General features: G+C 38.4%; 1 pseudogene across 1 annotated transcript; it reads left to right on the top strand.

The window, feature by feature from the left end:
- The first annotated feature begins 5,298 nt into the window (after positions 1 to 5,298).
- LOC101003535 lies at positions 5,299 to 5,779 on the top strand (annotated as a pseudogene). The gene has a single exon (XR_634584.2). The product of XR_634584.2 is annotated as a 40S ribosomal protein S23 pseudogene (transcript).
- The last annotated feature ends 8,601 nt before the right edge of the window (positions 5,780 to 14,380 follow it).

Genomic DNA, 14,380 nt, shown 5'->3' with positions numbered 1-14,380 from the left:
ATGATAAAACAGACAAACTAAATCAGTAACAATATAAAAGCTTTGAACAAAACAATTAACCAACTGGACTTAATTAACAGATACAGAACATTATATTCAACAATAACAGAAATAAACACAAAACAATACATTATTTTGAAATGCATTCTGAGCCATAAAGTGATCTCTACAAATTTCAAAGAATTGAAATCATAAAAAGTATCTCCCATGACTAACATGGAATTAAATTATGGAATAAAAATGAAAGATAACCAGAAAAATAAAAGCACAGCATATCAGAATGTGTGACATGAACCACATAGAATGCTTAGAGGAATATATATTGCTTTACATGTGAATGTTAGAAAAGAAGAAAGATTTAAAAGTAATGATCTATACTTGTAACTCAAGAATCTGGAGAAAGGAAAGAAAAATAAATTCAAATAAAGTAGAAGGATAAAAGTAATAAAAACAAATGGTGAAATCAATAAAACAGAAAAGTCAACAAGATTTTGGCTTTGATTTTTTGAAAATATTAATAAAAGTAATAAATAGCAAGAGGAAGATAACACAAACCATTAATATAAAGGGGCATCCCTACAGATCTCAAGTACATCAAATAGATAAGAGGAGGTTATTAACAACTTTATGCCAATAGACTTAATAGCTTAGATATAACGTACACGTTACCAAAAGTGACTCAAAAGGAATGAAACATCTGTAGAGTCCTATATCTATTAAATAAATCAAATCCATTATAAAAAATAATCTCATAAAATCTTCAGTTGTAGATGATTTTACTGATGAATTCTTTCTACTACTTAAAGAAGAAATAATACCAATCTTACATGTGCTTCCAAAGAATAGAAACATAGGCCAACTTCCAACTCATTTTATGAAGCCATCAAACCCTTGATACAAAATCCTGAAAATGATTCACAAGAAAAGAAAATATGTACCAATATTTTTTACTAATATAGTTATAATTACACTCAATACAACCTTAAATAATGGAATCTAGTTTTATACAAAATTACTAATACAGGAGGGGCCAAAATGGCCGAGTGGAAACAGCTCCTGTCTGCAGCTCCCACTGAGACAAACGTAAATGGTGGGTGAACCTGCATTTCCAACTGAGGCACCCAGATTCTCTCACTGGAACTAACTAGGCTGTTGGTGGGGCCCATGGACACAAAGGAAAAGCAGGGTGGGGTGATGACAGTTCACCCCAGAGCTGCTCGGGGTAAGCAAAGGGATCTCCTTCCTCAAGCCAAGGGAAGTGGTGAGAGATTGTGCTACCCTCCTAGAGAACTATGGTTTTCCCACATATTTTTACAATCTGCGGATCAAGAGATTCTCTCGTGTTCCCAAACCACCAGGGCTTTGGGTCCAAAGCACAAAGCTGTGCAGACCCATGGCAGCTGCTAGGGTCCACGACTGCTCAGACAGGGACTGAGCTGCAAGAGGTTTTGCATGCTCCAGCAGCTCCAGGAACTCCAGTGAGGCAGGAGATCCGTCCACTCTTGTGGGAAGGAGGCTGAAACCAGGGAGTCAACCAGCCTCGCTCAGCAGGTCCTAGTCTCCTGGAACCCTGCACACTAAAACCCACTGGCTTGGAACCCCTGCTGGTCAGCACAGCAGCCTGCAGTAGGCTTAAGATCATTGAGTTCCTGGGAGAAGGGGCGACCACCATTACTGAGGTTCTAGTCCCTGGTGTTCCCCTGCCAGTTGATAAGGAGACCATGAAGTTTGGACTGGGTAGAGTTCCCCACAGTGTAGCACAGTGGCTGTGGCAGATTGTGGCAAGACTGCTTCTTTAGGTAGGAACTGGATCCGTACCTCCCCACCAGGCAGGGCCTCCCTGCAAGAATTCCGGCAAGTGCAGCCAGAGGTTTACAGACAGAACTCTCTTCTCCCTGAGTCAGAGCACCTGGGGGAAGGGGACTTAATCTTTCCTGCCTACTGGCTCTGAAGAGTTCAGGCAATCCGGATGAGAGGGATTCCCCACCACCCAGCATACCCACACCACTTAGGGGCGTTCAGACTGCCTCCTTAAGCAGGTACCTGATCCAGTGCCTCCTGACTGGATGAGATCTCCGAACGGGGGTCAACAGACACCTCATATACGAGAATTCCTGCTGACATCAGGTTGGTGCCTCTCTGAGAGGATACTTCAAGAGGAAGGAGCAGGCAGCAATCTTTGCTGTTCTGCAGCCTCCACTGGTGATACCCAGGTGAACAGGGTCTGAAGTGGACCCCCAGCAAACTGTAGCAGACCTGCAGAACAGAGGCCTGACTGTTAAAAGAAAAGCAAACACACAGAAAGCAACAGTAACAACAACATCATCAACAAAAAAGACACCCCCCACACACACACAAAAACCCCAACCAAAGGTTAACAGCCTCAAAGATCAAAGGTAGATAAATCCACGAAGATGAGGAAAACCAATTCAAAAATGCTGAAAATTCCAAAAGCCAGAATGCCTCTCATCTTCCAATGATCACAAAAACTCTCCAGCAAGGATGCAAAACTATGCTGAAGCTGAGATGATAACTGACAGGAGTAGTCTTCAGAAAGTGGGTAATAACGAACTTCGCTGAGCTGAAGGATTATGTTCTAACCCGATGCAAAGAAGTTATGAACCATGATAAAAGATTACAGGAACTGTTAACTAGAATAATCAGTTGAGAGAGAAGCATAAATAATCTGATGGAACTGAAAAACACAGCATGAGAACTTCATGATGCAAACACAAGTATCAACAGCCAAATTGACCAGTGGAAGAAAGACTATCAGAGCTTGAAGATTCTTCTGCTGAAATAAGGCAGGCAGACAAGATTAGGAAAAAAAAAAAAAGACTGAAGAGGAACAAACAAAACCTCTGAGAACTATGGGATTATGTAAAAAGACTGAACCTACGACTGATTGAAGTACCTGAAAGATGGGGAGAATGGAACCAAGTTGGAAAATGTACTTCAGGATATCATCCAGGAGAACTTCCCCAACCTAGCAAGACAAGACAGTCAAATGCAGGAAATCCAGAGAACCCCAATAAGATACTCCATGAGAAGATCAACCCCAACACACATAATCATCAGATTCTCCAAGGTTCAAATGAAAGAAAAATGTTAAGGGAAGTCAGACAGAAAGGCCAGGTCACCTACAAAAGGAAGTCCCTCAGACTAACAGCAAAACTCCCAGCAGAAACTCTGCAGGCCAGAAGAGATTGGGGACCAATATTTAACATTCTTAAAGAAAATAATTTTCAACCCAGAATGTCATACCTGGCCAAAGTAAGGCTCATAAGTGAAGGAGAAATAAAATCCTCTTCAGACAAGCAAGTGCTAAGGTATGTTGTCACCACCAGGCCTGCCTTGCAAGAGCTCGTGAAGGAAGCACTACGCATGGAAAGGAAAAACCATTAAGAACCACTACAAAAACACACTGAAGTACATAAACCAACAACACTATGAAGCAACTGCATTAACAAGTCTGCAAAATGAACTAGCCAGCATCATATACAAGGACACACATAGGCTCAAAATGAAGGGATGAGGAAAATTTACCAAGCAAATGGAAAACAGAAAAAAGTAGGGGTTGCAATCCTACTTTCTGATACCAAAACCTGGCAGAGATACAACAACAAAAAAGAAAACTTCAGGCCAATATTCCTGATGAACTTTGATGCAAAAATCCTCCATAAAATACTGGCAAACTGAATCCAGCAGCACACCAAAAAGCTTATTCACCATGATCAAATCAGCTTTACCCTCAGGGTTGCAAGCCTAATTCAAAATATGCAAACCAATAAACGTAATTCATCACATAAACAGAACTAAAGACAAAAACCACATGATTATCTCAATAGACTCAGAGAAAAAAAAATCTTCAATAAAATTCAACATCCCTTCACATTTAAAACTCTCAATAAACTAGGTATTAAAGGAATATACTTCAAAACAATAAGAACCATTTATGACAAACCCATAACCAATATCACACTGAATGGGCAAAAGCTGGAAGCAGTCCCCTTGAAAACTGGTACAAGACAAGGATGCCCTCTCTCACTACTCTTATTCAACATAGTATTGGAAGTTCAGGCCAGGGCAATCAAGCAAGGCAAAGAAATAAAAGGCATTCAAATAGGAAAGAGAGGAAGTCAAATATTCTTTGTTTGCGAATGATATGATCCTATATCTAGAAAACCCCATTGACCCAGGCCAAAACCTTCTTAAGCTCCTCAGTAACTTCAGCAGAGTCTCAGGATACAAAATTAATGTGCAGAAAACATAAGCATTTCTAAGGACTAACAACAGACAAGCAGAGAACCAAAACATGAATAAACTCCTATTCGCAATTGCCACAAAGTGAATAAAATACCTAGGAATACAGCTAACAAGGGAAGTGAAAGACCTCTTCAAGATGAACTACCAACCACTACCCAAGGAAATCAGAGAAAATGCAAGCAGGTGGAAAAATATTTCATGTTCATGGATAGGAAGAATCAATATCGTGAAAATGGCCATACTGCCCAAAGCCATTTATAGACTCAATGCTATTCCATTAAACTACCATTGACATCCTTCACAGAATTAGAAAAAGCAACTATTTTAAAATTCATGTGGAACCAAAAAATAGCTCATATAGCCAGGACAATCCTAAGCAAAAGAACAAAGCTAAAGACATTATGCCACCCAACTTCAAACTAGGACACAGTAACCAAAACAGCATGGTACTTGTACAAAAACAGGCATATAGACCAATGGAACAGAATAGATAACTCAGAAATAACACCACACATCTACAACCATCTGATCTTTGACAAGCCTGACAAAAACAAGCAATGGGGAAAGGATTCCCTATCTAATAAATGGTGCTGGAAAAACTGGATAGCCATATCCATAAAACAGAAACTGGACCCCTTACTTATACCTTATACAAAAATTGACTCAGGGTGGTTTAAAGACTTAAATGTAAAACACAAAACTATAAAAACCCTAAAAGAAAATCTAGGCAATACCATTCAGGACATAGGCATGGGCAAAGATTTTATGATGAAATATCTGAAAGCTATACGATGAAAGCAACAATTAACAAATGGGATCGAATTAAACTAAAGAGTTGCTGCAGAGAAAAAAATATATATCTTCAGAGTCAACAGACAACCTACAGAATGGGAGAAAATTTTGCAATCTACTCATCTGACAAAATTCTAATATCAAGAATCTACAAGGAACTTCAGCAAATTCAGAAGAATAAAACAACCCCATTAAAAAGTGGGCAAAGGCTTTTTCTCTCAGGCCAGTGGCGCCGACAGGATGGGCAAGTGTCATGGACTTCGTACTGCTAGGAAGCTCCGTAGTCACCGATGAGACCAGAAGTGGCATGATAAACAGTACAAGAAAACCCATTTGGGCACAGCCCTGAAGGCCTACCCTTTTGGAGGTGCTTCTCATGCAAAAGGAATCGTCCTGGAAAAGTAGGAGTTGAAGCCAAACAGCCAAATTCTGCCATTAGGAAGTGTATCAGGGTCCAGCTGATCAAGAATGGCAAGAAAATCACAGCCTTTGTACCCAACGACGGTTGCTTGAACTTTATTGAGGAAAATGATGAAGTTTTGGATGCTGGATTTGGTCACAAAGGTCATACTGTTGGTGATATTCCTGGAGTCTGCTTTAAGGTTGTCAAAGTAGCCAATGTGTCTCTTCTGGCCCTATACAAAGGCAAGAAGGAAAGACCAAGATCATAAATTTTAATAGTGAAAACACTGTAGTAATAAATTTTCATATGCCAAAAAAAGTGGGCAAAGGACATAAACACTTCTCAAAAGAAGACATAAATTCTGCCAACAAACATGAAAAAAATTTGCTCAACATCATTGATCATCAGAGTAATGTAAATCAAAACCACAGTGAAATACCATCTCATGCCATTCAGAATGGCAATTATTAAAAAGTCAAGGAACAACAGATGCTGGCAAGGTTGCAGAGAAATGGGAACACTTTTAGACTGTTGGCCAGAATGTTAATTAGTTCAACCATTATGGAAGACAGTGTGGCAATTCCTCAAAGATTTAGAGCCAGAAATACCATTTGACACAGCAATCTTATTACTGCATGTATACCCAAAGAAATATAAATTATTCTGTTATAAAGGTACACACATGCATATGTTCAATGCAATGCTATTTACAATAGCAAAGAGATGGAATCAACCCAAATGCCCATCAATGACAGACTGAGTAAAGAAAATATGGTACATATATGCCAAGGAATACTATGCAGCCATAAAAAGGAATGAGATCATGTCCTTTGCAGGGACATGGATGAAGCAGGAAGCCATTATCCTCAGCAAACTAATGCAGGAACAGAAAACCAAACACTGCATGTCCTCACTTATAAGTGGGAGCTGAACAATGAGAACACATGGACACACGGAGTGGAATAACACACACTGGGGCCTGTCAGGGGACAGCATGGGTGGGGAGAGCATCAGGAAAAATAGCTAATGCATGTCAGGCTTAATACCTAGTTGATGGGTTCATAGGTGTCGCAAACCACCATGGCACACATTTACCTATGTAACAAATCTGCACATCCTGCACATGTATCCCAGAACTTAAAAGTTTAAAAAAAATAGTAATACATCAAAACTAAGGTTAATTTGAAAATTAACCAATGTAGATTAACCAGTAAGTAAACAAAGTAGACAAGCCATGTGACTATTTCAATAAATACAAAAAAATGATAATATTCAATACCCATTTATTATCTAAAAGAAAAATATTCCACACACTAGAGATAGCCAGAAATTTTCTTAATCTGATAACGGTTATCTACAAAAATGTTAATGATCCATATAACACGGTAAAATATTTACCATTTTCTCCCAAGAACATAAGATGTCTACAGCCAACAATCCTATTCAAAAATTGGAGGACCGAGCTAGTTCAATAAAGCAATAAAAAAGTAAAAAGATTGAAAAAGAATTAGTAAAATTGTCGTTATTCACAAATGATATGATTTTTTACATAGAAAGCTCAAATTAATTCTCAAACCATTAGAGATAGTAAGTAAATTTAGGAAAGTTGCTGGGTATAAGACCAACATACCTTGCTTTATATTTATCCCAAGAAGGCAGAATGTTACCTTTCCCAGTCAATAGGTAGGATGTTGATGCCAATGGCACTCTACATAACTAAATAATTTGGAAGAAAACTTGTTATTCACACAAGGGATTCCTGAAATGGGAATGAGGGTACAAGCAGGTCTCAGCAGGCCTCTGTGGGTTGGGCCTATATAGTAGCAAGGGGGTGGGACTGGAGAAATAGTCCCAAGTGACAGCTGGGGATTTGCCAGCTTTGAATTTCCCACATGTGCCATAAAAGGACATTCACTTGGGCTTTCTTACCAATCTGTCCTGATATGGAGCAAAAGGGAAAAGGGAGGCGGGGTTTGGAAGAAGTCAGAAGTCAAACATGAAAACATGGAATCAGACTCTGTGCTACATAACCCAAATAAATCATATGCTTGTATACCAGTAAACGTCACTTGGAAAATGAAATTTAAAAGAAATATGATTTATAAGATTATCAAAATGCATCAAACACCTGGGGAGAAATGTAACAAAAGATTAAAAGATCTTCATTCTGTGAAAACTACTAAGCATTAGGAGGAAAATTTTTAAAGAACTTAATAAATAGAGGGATATGCTATATTAATGAATGTTATGATTCATTGTTGTTAAGATGTGAATTCTCCCCAAATTGATCTATAGATGTCATTTAATCCCAATAAAAATCCCAGCAGGTGTTTCATGGAGACTGACAAAACTACTAATGAATATAGAATCTGAGTCAGAAGATTTAGCTTGGTGATCATAACGGCAGGTATTATAATATTAAACTGAAATTACCTATTCAATTCATCCCATGATGGGAAACAGAGTTTCCGGAAGAAACAAACACTGGTTTTGAAGATTAGTGTACACTTTCTTCTGCAGACACTGCTGAAGATGCTGTGTCCACGTTTCTACTTCAACTCTTTTCTCTTCTTCCAGGGTGGCCAATCTTCCATTTGATGGACATATTAGTCCCTTTTAAACCAGTATGATATATTGGTCCCCTTTAAGCCAGTATATTATGCTCCACAAACTCAGGGTGCAAATGAGGTCACAATGAATTTTAACGAATAGCTTAATCTCTTTCCCCATCCTTAACCTTATTATCAGGGAAAAAAAGAGTCTCTCTTTTCAGGTTTTTGTCTCCCCACCCACTCCCAATTTATCAAATAACTTTTGAGCACACTGCATGCAAAGAGTTCTTCCAAAAACAATGCGAGGCAAGGAGTGAGCTGGAGGTTGCCACTGCTTTTTCTTCTGGCTTCCATGTGGTACACCAGCACAAATGTGATCCTGCAGTCAATGTGCCCATGATTGCTTGGAACCCATGAAAAGGTTTACATCCAGGCTGCAGAAGAGCCTAGGAAGGTTGTCATATGTTTAAATTTATAATCCAGTGCTCAGCTAGTATTCCCCAAGTATGTTCATTTTGCAGAAAAAAAAAATTGCTTTAGAGAATATTCTAGCATCAGAAATAGATTGTACTCAATTCAGAACCCCCGTCCTATCTTTATACCATGGTGTGGGCCTGGTTTACTAACCTAAGCAACTACTTACCTAAGCCCCACTATTGACTCACCACATTTTCTCACCTCCTTCCATTTCCTTGAACAAAAACAATGTTTTTAAAAAGTGCTCTTCAGAGTGCAGTCCAGGAACCTGCAGCATCAATTTCACCTGGGAGGTTGTAGGAAATGCAGATTATCATGTCCAGTTCCTAACCTTCTGAGTTAGAAACTCAAGAGGTGGGAACTAGGAATATGTGTTTTACAAGCTTTCCAGTTGATTCTTTTTCACAATGAAGCTTGCCTAGCACTGTTTAAAGGTGATTTGATATCTCTGCCTACAATGAGACAGGTTTTTTCATAATTTCAAACAGGTTACAGTTCTCACTATGTCAAGTCCATTCTATGTCTTTACCTACCGATTTCTGCTCTGTGTAACTCTTTAATGCTCTTAGCCATTGGAATATTTGGAAAGTACAACCAGTTTCTGAAATAAAACTTTACATTAGAGAAACACACACTCATGGAAATCCAAGGTATTGTACAAAAGAAAGTGACCCTTTACCCTATAGTCACCTATTAGTCTAAACTGAGTCATTTTGGTGTGAGGGATAGAAGCCATAATTCTTGAATGGACTGCCCTTTTCTCTGTATTGCAATTCTGTGTCTGTCTTTTAAAAAAATCCTCCTTCCCTCTGCCATACCCTGCATCCTCATTGTCTCCCTATACACACTGAACTTAATTAATATCATGTGTAATACAATCTGCCACAAGGAACCCAGGAATATTTGGTAAGTCATAAAACTGGCATTGCTAATTCTCTCTATATTATGCTCTTGGTTTTAGAGTACAGCATTTTGGCCAGCATTGTGCATTTTAAAAGAGTTAGGGAAGGGATACAAGCACATATATAAAGATGCTCAGTTTTTGAAAGTATAATATAAATGCCAATATTTTAAAACCTGTAGTTGTTGGGGAGACTGAGGAGTGGATACGAAGAGAAGGGCGCCAGAGGGAAGAAATCCTTTCAGTACTCTTAGCCTTAACCATAAAAGCAAGCAGAAGGGATGTTCTTGCAACAATCTTGGAAAAAACTGCCTTCTCCATGGATTGTGAAGACCAGACTCCTTGAACAATATGTTCTGGCTTTCTTCTTTTTCTGGTGCAATTGAACACACAGAAAAGCCCAAAAACTCAGAAGTATTAAAACATGTCCCATATGAAGTTAAAAACAGATTAAACTTTCCTTCTTTGGTTTCACCAATGCTTTAGTTTTTTAAAAGTAAAGAAAATTTTTCACCGACTTAAAGAAGGTTTGCAAAACTTTCCTCATTTTTCTACTCACAGGTCCGGAAGCTATAGAAGCAGCCTCTGCATTTCTTAATACAGAGTAAAGCCCCTCTTCCCTCCCACCTCCATCCCTCCATCTTCCTCTGCTCTCCATCAGAAGGCTGTTTGGCAAATTACAAAGAATAATGTGGTCTTTTCTGACAGTTTGGCCTGGGAGCCCCAAATGTAAACTCACATCACTGCTACCAATGAATGATTTTATTCATTTTAAAGTACTTATTTTCTTTTATTCAAATACACTTTTTATGACACGTAATACACCAAGAGGAAGTGGAATAAGTTTATTTCAGAAGAGAGATTTACATGACTACCTCTACATTAAAAATATTAAAAATTACTCTTTCTAAAATTCCCATCTAAAACTGTATTCATTTTTGCATATTCAATGCCCAAAACATCAAGGTGTATGTGGGTGTGCGTATGTTTATGGTTATGTGGGTCTGGTTTGTTTAGAGAGAGGTTCCACTTCACCATTGCCACCCACTTTGTCTTGAAACCGAAGGTATTCTGAGGTGCCCCTGGTTACCTGGAAGTGAATTCACCATACTTCAGTACCAGCACGTCTCTCTTCAAAATGTGGCTCAGGAGTCACTAAAGGAAACCACACAGTGTTAAGACTAAACATTCTTGAGTAAGCCTCAGTTATGGCAAATTCAACAGCCTGGCCGTTGAGAGAGCAGTTACCGAAATTTTCCAAATAAATAAAGCAAACAAGTTACTTCAGGAAGAAGTTCACATCTATATGATTTATAATACTGGGAGTTGGCCCATTGAGGCAAGAGGAACCCAGTGAACCAGCAGTAAACCAGAGGCCACCCAGGCACTCAGGATGCCTCCAAGGTTTTAGTTCATGTTCAATCACCTACTGAATCCTCACTAGGAGGTGTTCTGTTTAGGGAGGTGACAGCGTCTTATAACATCTTGCAGGACTTACTGGCTTGAACTTTATCGTTCAGCCTCTAAATGGGTTAATATTAACAGGAAAAAAAATAGGGATCCTATTTAGAGGCTTCTGGCAGCAAGCAAATAGAGAAAAAAAATGCCCCTCCAAAATCAATGTTTGCTTTGCTGAGGGCCTCCTTAGGTGTACATTGGAAACAATTCTGTCTGTCTACCACAGTTAAGTCACCCTGCAGCCTCCTATGCCAGCCAGGAGTACTTAGCAGTCCAGAATCAACAGGTTGCTGCTGTTGAGCAGTACCAGAACACAGGGGCAAAAAAGAATGGAAAATGTTATATGTGACACAGCAGCCTTGATGGATGAAGATGATAAAAGATGAGAGGCACCCTGGGGAGTCCTGCCTCTCTGACCCCCATCCACTGACCTCAAACTGGGCACCATCTCCAAGGATCATTTCCAATCATTAGCGCAAAAACTACTGCTCTGTAGCTGGTCTCCATATGTCATTCTCAGGCACTTCCAAATTAAAACACCCACACCCACGTGCATTCACACATACACACACACACACACACACAAAACATACTATATATATATTGTGTAGGAGGATATGTATTGATGGAGAAATTGAAACACGCTTAGTGCTCTTGCAATCACAACCGTGTATCTCTCTGCCTGGGTAAATATTATACAGGTATAGCATTAGACAATAAAGCACATAAAGGGTACAAATGCCACCTGATTAAATTAACCCATGCATATTCTTAGGCAAAGGACCTAACTTCCTGCAAATGGACTGGCCATTAACTAATAATACAACCCAATTGTTCAGTCTCAGTATTTTATTCAGATTATGAAGTGGCTATTAAATTAAATATTAAAATAGCTTATCCCAAAGTAGTCAAATAAACTCTATTAGTCTAATACTATGACATAACTCTTTAATCAGTTAATTACATTAACAATTTACCTTCTTCTTATTAGCATTAAGACAATAACAGAACAAAGCGTTTCTAAGTGCTTGGGCGGGGGTGTTCTGTCATTGGTTGAACTTTGTATTCATATATTTATGCAACTTTTATAAAAATTATGTGCAATCAAACAATAAGTTGTACTTTACAGAGAAGTAGTGTTTTAAGTATAGACAATTAAGACATATTTATAAATATTTTAAATAACATTCCAAATATTTATCTCAGTGAAACAGTCTTTGAGCGTGACAAATACATGCGTATATCTTGGAACATGTCAGAGATAGATAGATATGCATAAGTCATTGGTTATTTGTCATTCTATGACACTGCAGTTACATGACAGTCAACAGGCAGGGAGAAATAAGATAGATTTTAAAGATGGAAGAAATAGTATTTTAAAGCAAGACAAGATAATGATTATGAAGAAAGAACCAAGAACAATAAAACCAGAAAATGGAAGCATTTATCGAAAGGAAGCCTAAGTATCAAAAAGATTTTAAAGAAGCTGAATATTTTTTAATGGCACAAGAAAATATATGTTTTGAAAGATAATAAATATTTTTCAATATAAGACATAAGCAAAACTTATCAAATTAGCATAACCTACGAATATAGAGAAAATTAAAACAAAATGTGTCTCTTTGTGAGACTATAAATCATTAGAAAGCACTTAGAGATAAAAAAGATTGAAAAGCAAAAATTATGGCAATGTCAGAATATTTTACAAATTTTAATGAAACAGGTAAAGAAAAATATGGAAAATGGAAAAGATTAATCTGATAATGAAAATTCTAAAGCAGGACTGACAAATCAAAATCAAGAGTGTATGGTCTTTTCTTACAACTGTATTTTCTTTAAAAATGGTTCATAAAGGTTTATTTTAGTTCATTGAATTAAGGAACCTAAAAAGACAGAAGGTGAGGAAATAATTTTAGAATAAATAAGATCATTTTGGATTGAATACAAAATTCTCTACTAGAATCACTGCAGCAGTGTAATCTGCACCTTTTAGATAAAGCTATCGTAACAAAAAAGTGTTGTGAGATCTAGTCAATAATAGGAAGATTTCCTTATACAATGGAGAGCAGAGTTTCTAAATGGTCCTTTGTAGACAGACACATAGCATGAGCAAGAAACAAAGCCCCTGAGGTTTAGGAGTTTTCTCTGATGGCAGCAGAGCCTGGCCTATTCTCACTGATACAGTGAGAGTGAAGAATAAATCTGTTTCCTATGAAGTATTCTTTTTTTTTGTTTCTTTGTTTTGAGATGGAGTCTCATTCTGTCACCCAGACTGGAGTGTAGTGGCGTGATCTCGGCTTATTGCAATCTCTGCCTCCTGAGTTCAAGCAATTCTCTTGCCTCAGCCTCCCGAGTAGCTGGGATTACAGGCACCCACCACCACACTCAGCTAATTTTTGTATTTTTAGTAGAGATGGGGTTTCATCTTGTTGGTCAGGCTGGTCTCAAACTCCTGACCTCTGGAGATCTGCCTGCCTCGGCCTCCCAAAGTGCTGGGATTACAGGCGAGAGCCACCATGCCTGGCAATTATTATATAACCAAGGCCAGATTTAGCCACATATATATACACAGTTGACCCTTAAAAAACATGGGTTTGAACTGTGCGGGCCTACTTATATGCAGATTTTTTTCAATAAAAGTTACACCATGTGTGTACACCTCTCCTATCTTCCCTTCTACCTCCTCCACCTCTTCCACTTCTTCCACCCGAGACAGCAAGATGAACTCCTCCTCCTCCTCCTCCTCAGCCTACTCAATTTGAAGGCAATGAGGACAGGGACCTCTCTGGTGATCGTCTTCTACTTAATTTTCTCCTTCTTATGATTTTCTTCATGACATTTTCTTTCTCTAGTTTAGTTTGTTGTAAGAATACAGTATGTAATACATATAACATGTGTTAATCAACTGTTTATGTTATCGGTGTGGCTTCAGGTCAACAGCAGGTTATTTGTAGTTAAGTTTAGGGGGAGTCAAAAATCCTTGTATGATTTTTGATTGCACAGGGGTTGGTACCTCTAACCCCTGCCTTATTCAAGGATCAATTGTATATATACATATAGATTTTAGCCACAAATTCTTAATGCTGCTTGTAGTGTAAAGTGAACAACTGGTTTCATTCTTTCCAAAGATAAAAACACTCTAGGGTTTTGAGGAGACAACTGGGGAAATTATCACCAGTAGGTGACACTGACTGTGGGTCTCATATTAAAACTTAGACTCTGTGGTTGTAAAGAAAAGCAGGGGCAAAGGTCACGTGACAAGAGAAATGAAATTTCTCCAATAAAATTCAAGCAAGTGTGTGAACGATGGACAGCGTCTATCGAGGAAGGCTTGAAATATAAAGAGAAACAAGAATATACAAAGCAAAGGTGAAGATGAAGGCAGATGATAATTTTTACTACAGTCTATTTTCATTCTGTTTGGAATCTGGAGGATGTCCTCCCATGAGCTTGCCTACTGTTGTCTGGAAGGCATCCAATCCCAGCATCCAACTGAGACACTGGTGATCTGATCTCCAGTGATAAGCTGTG

The sequence above is a fragment of the Papio anubis genome, chromosome 9 (assembly GCF_008728515.1).
Source record: "Papio anubis isolate 15944 chromosome 9, Panubis1.0, whole genome shotgun sequence".
Lineage (NCBI taxonomy): Eukaryota > Metazoa > Chordata > Mammalia > Primates > Cercopithecidae > Papio > Papio anubis.
The sequence above is the reverse complement of the archived record's forward strand: the minus strand, read 5'-3'. Positions and strand labels throughout refer to the sequence as shown.